Source organism: Pteropus alecto, unplaced genomic scaffold (assembly GCF_000325575.1).
Source record: "Pteropus alecto unplaced genomic scaffold, ASM32557v1 scaffold57, whole genome shotgun sequence".
In the NCBI taxonomy this organism is placed as follows: Eukaryota; Metazoa; Chordata; class Mammalia; order Chiroptera; family Pteropodidae; genus Pteropus; species Pteropus alecto.
The window spans coordinates 3,447,619-3,452,853 of record NW_006442508.1 but is presented as its reverse complement, the minus strand read 5'-3'; positions in this window follow the sequence as shown (position 1 = coordinate 3,452,853).

Here is a 5,235-nt window from a genome sequence, read left to right as displayed (position 1 = left end):
CATTATCTACTTTCTTCAAGAAATCTTAGAATAAAAGTTTTTAGTGCTAAAACATGTGACTTTAACCAGAAGATATAGTTGTTTCCAGTTCCTTGTCATAATTGAAGTATTATCTTCTCATTTGTTTTTTACAAAAGCAGTAAACAGAACTCAGAAGTTAAGCAGCTCTTCCAAGGTCAACAAATTAATTAAATCGGAGCCATAACTGCAACTCATATCATATATATATATATATCCCTCCAAACTCCAGTTAAGCTTATGGCCCTCTATTATATACTCACAGAATCTAGTATTTTTATTCTAAATACAATCACAGTTTTAATTTAATTTGATTTTTATCTTTTCTACTACACTGTCAGCCACATAAAAATAGGGTCAGGTCTTCCTGATTCATTGTCATCTAACACAGTGCCTGGCTAACAATGATGTCCAAGAGAACAAAATAGAACAGCAAGTAAAATGTGTTCAATTGCTGCTGAATGGTTTCTGAATAAACTTTGGTAATTTTCAAGTACACTTCTTCTTGTTTTTAGCCCATCTACATATATTTAACTAAATTAGGCATTTACTCTTGAAACCACAGACATTAAAGGGAAAAACAATTAAAAAGAGACCCACATTTTTGAGCTTATGGACAAAAAAGAGACAGAAATGACACCAGTTGCTCCTTTCTCTTAACTCCTGCTCCTGTTTCCAAAGTGAAGAATGTTCTTGTTCTTGCTCCACCTGGATGTAGGAGGTGGAGACTTTTCAAGATCCCTCTTAAATGAACTCTTAGTAGCTGCCAGTTCTGTGGTTGCTTTGCTTATTTTAAAAGAAAATGTTTTTAAAGGTCAGTTCAGGTCTCAGAATGTCAAGGTGTGATCCACTATAGACTCACTCAATGGTTCAAACATTTAACACTTATACAAGTTTTTCTGCCCATGTTCCCAGTGTCTGTATTTTGCAGAGACAAGATCATATTGCAGATGAGCATGAAGGATGAGAAACATTATCATGGCCATATTGGAAAGTACAATCTGCCATAGGCCTCAAAGGATCCTTCTGATTTAATTCTCCTAATTAAGATAAAAAGAAAAATAAAAAATTCATTATGCCTATTTTATGAAGGAAACTACAAAGGTTTCTAATACATGGTGGAATAGATCCAAATCGACTTAAAATTCTTTGGGGCAAGACTCTCAGCTTAGAACAATTTCAGACCTAAGTTGACTTTGGTTATTTCTTTCCACAGATCTCTAATATGTATTTTCTAATAACTAAAATTAATATTTGGGCAGTGATGTCGGCAAGCCTCAAGTGAGACAAGCGGACATATAGGCTGACTGCCAAATTACATAACTGTGTTATAACCCTGTTAACAAGTCTAAAATCTATCTTCTGTATTCTGGACACAGAGTAAAATCTAAAAAAAGAGAGGAAAATATTGCCAAGTGTTGAGAAACACAGTTGTAGCTTATAAATGTAGTCTAAATTTTTTTACCATATATATGTATAAATAGATTAGTTGGATAGATAGATGATACATAGAAAAATGATAGATAAATATCTTAAATTACCACTTAATTTTAAAAGACTCAAACTAACATACTTTATTAGTAATGAAAATATTATACTGAGAAGATTGGAGTATCATGGATAAAAATTTGGGCTTTATAATCATCACATTGGTTTTCCTTCTCAAACTTAGTATTAGTCTCTCTAATGAGTGTGATGATATTTAACTTTTAAAATTCAGTTTCCTAGTAGTAAAATAATAATAGTACATATCAGAGAATTTTTGTGAAGATAAAATAACACATATAGAGTATTGAATTTCCTGAATAACTTAAGAACAATGAATTTTAATTACTATTACTGTAGAGAATAACTATTATTGAAAATTCATTATCTACTTTCTTCAAGAAATCTTAGAATAAAAGTTTTTAGTGCTAAAACATATGACTTTAACCAGAAGATATAGTTGTTTCCAGTTCCTTGTCATAATTGAAGTATTATCTTCTCATTTGTTTTTTACAAAAGCAGTAAACAGAACTCAGAAGTTAAGCAGCTCTTCCAAGGTCAACAAATTAATTAAATCGGAGCCATAACTGCAACTCATATCTCATGATTTTGGATAGCATGCTTAACACGGCACCAAAGTGGTCCTCATAACATAGATTATCTCGGGTATAATAGTAAATAATCAAATAATATACTTTCTTAGATATGACATTTTTCTCAAGCATCTTTTTCTCCACAGCCCTAGAAAGAAGGAAAGGAGAGGTTTATTCTATTGTTGGATTAATGAGAAATTGTAGCCCCAGGGAATGTTGCATATCTATTGAAGGTCATGGTGCCACTTGCTGATCAAATCAAAAACAGCCTAGTCAGTATTCTCTCTATCGCTAGACTACTCATAAAATGAGGACTTTGTCTAGAACTTTAGACTTTTCAAAGCCCTAACATGCATTTTTTCAATTTGTCCAAGAGGTCATAGATATTTATGGTGGAGACTTCTTTGCAAATTAAGTTCCAAATAGTTCAGAAACAAAAGGTAAAAAATACCACAATATTTTTGATATAAATATATGCATCTTGGGCCCTAGTGAGTTTTTATCATCATCGTGTGAAAAAAGATTATTAAGCTTATCATTTTGCTGAGCAAAATTCCTTAAACTGACTGCATTAAATTCTCAATTTTTAAATTACATCATGATGTAGAGGTCATTTGGAGTGAATGATTTTTTAAAAGATTTAAATATAACCTTTAGTTGGGTATATTTATATATAAAATCACTCAAACCATATCTGTTTCAATCTATGAAATAATTTTCTTTACTTAAAATAAACAAGTAGAGCTTTTAAAATTTTTCCTATTAGTATAATTATCCTTTGGCTCTGTGACTCTGGAATTTGATGGTAGTACTGAAAGGTTAAAAGGAAATTTAATTCAGTTGTGAATTTATTCTTATAGGCAAATATCTTGCTATTATACATTCAGCAGATAACTTGAGCTAAAATAAATACTTCATCAATATCTTTCAGTGACCAGATTGCTCAATATCATAATATATTTTGACATGAAAAAATGCATGTGTGTATTGGTTTTCATTAAGGGGTTGTTTATACATACACACACACAAACACACACGCACACTCACAGGTCTTTCCTAACCGAAAATTTGGGACATATGTTTAGAATTGTTTTATGAGGACACAAAAAAATAACTGCTCATGTTTTCAAAATAAATTTAAATATAGAATAAGACAACTATAATTGCCATTATTAAATTATTAATTTTAGAAAGTATTTCATATATATTTTACTGAAATATAGGTCAAATATAGTTTTCTAATGGAAACAAAAAATAACTAGCAATAGAAATTGATTTTTCAAAAAAGCAATAGAAATTGATTTATCAAAAAAGCGATAAGTAAAAAGGTGTTATTTTGAGACCAAATCGCCAATTTATTTTTTTAGTGTCAATTGGTACATTGCATAAGCACGTCATTATATTCTATAATCAATATTCTTTAATCTAAATAAATAAATTTGCCATTCATCCCTTAAAGTTTATTATCATTTTTAAACCTGAGTTCATCTTCTATAATAATAGTTCAAAAAAATTTACGTACCTCTTGATAAAAATTTTTCTTTAATTTTTTGACTGTGATACAAGAATTAAATGGCCATCCTTCTACTTCTAGTGTGTACCTTCAACTCTTATACCATAATATTTTTATTAAAATTCTTTTAGCCTATACTTTATATTAAAATATAAAGTTCAAGAAATTCTAGGTTTTTTGGTTTTTTTGTTTTTTTCACATCTCTAAATTCTGGCAGCTGTTAATAATACCCTCGCTAGATCTAAATTTTATGTAATTTCAGTTAGTACTTTCAATGCTTCCTCAAGGAGCCATCCTCTTTAGCAATTCATTATTTTTACTACTTTGCTTTGACAAACTTCAATTTCACCACATTTTCATTTGATAAAACACTAACTATGAGAGTCTGGTCAAGATGGAGAAGTAGGTAAACACTGTGTTTGCCTCCTCCCATGACCACATTAAAATTACAAATAAATTATAGATCAATCAGCCTGTAGAACCATCTGAAGATTAACTGAACAGAAGTTCTGTAACTAAGGATGTAAAGAAGCCACGTTGACCCGAAATGATATTGAATGTCAACTGTAATTGAAAAATTAAAAATAAAAACATCGCCTATGAGAAAATAACTTTTTTGTACTTAGACATGTTTCTAAATAGTTTTCTTTAATCCTTAGATTATTAGAGCTGCTAAGGTGTTTTGGAAGCCATGTAGTCAAACCTATGATAAGTACTTTTTAACATGCTACACGTCATTCCATTCTTGCCACAAATACTTGATTGTTTTATTGATCTCTTTTGTATCAGTGATAACTGAGATAATAGAGTTTATCAAATTTAATAAGTCAATAACTCAGTAAATGGCTCTCATTCCCAATTCTATGCTATTTCTATTATATCTTATCTCCTTCTTATTGCTTGAAGGTTCAAGTGCCCATACACATACTATCCCCAACCCAAAAAGATTAAAGGACTTGATTAGGATTAAGGAGTTAGTTTTAAGGACAAAGATAAGATTAGGTGCCAAGACAAAAATCTCCAAGTCTAGTTCCTAACAAGTACCATGTACCACATAGGACATTGGAGAACAAAGATAAATGACACAAATTTCCTATTCTTTAGAGGATTTAAATCTGGTGGGAAATAGCATTATATATTAATTAAATACAATATATGAATAGTAGAATCTATAAGATCAATGAAGAGGAGTGCTGAAGCTTAGGAAAAGGTGAGAAAGCTTTCACACAAGAGGAGTCAATTTGGATTGGGTATCAAAAGCATAATCATAAGTTATGTAGGCAGAAAGGAGAGAAATATATTTCAGGAAGACACAAAATCCTGTGTAAGCATGCAATTTGATGGCAACATGGAGATGAGAGTAATTTGGAAGTTGATTGTGAAAATGCTTTACATGCTATAGTGCAAACCAGAGATTTTGTGCTTTAGATAATAGGAATGAAAACTATCACACTTCTATTATTTTTTTCCCAAAGAAGTAACATTTTTCAGTTTATGGTTGAAAGATAACACTTTGTAGCATTGTAAAAAGATAGATATTAAATAACATTAATAACATAAAATTAGAAAACCTTTACAAAAATGAATATCTAACCAATATATAACAAATAGTTTAATATTTTTAAC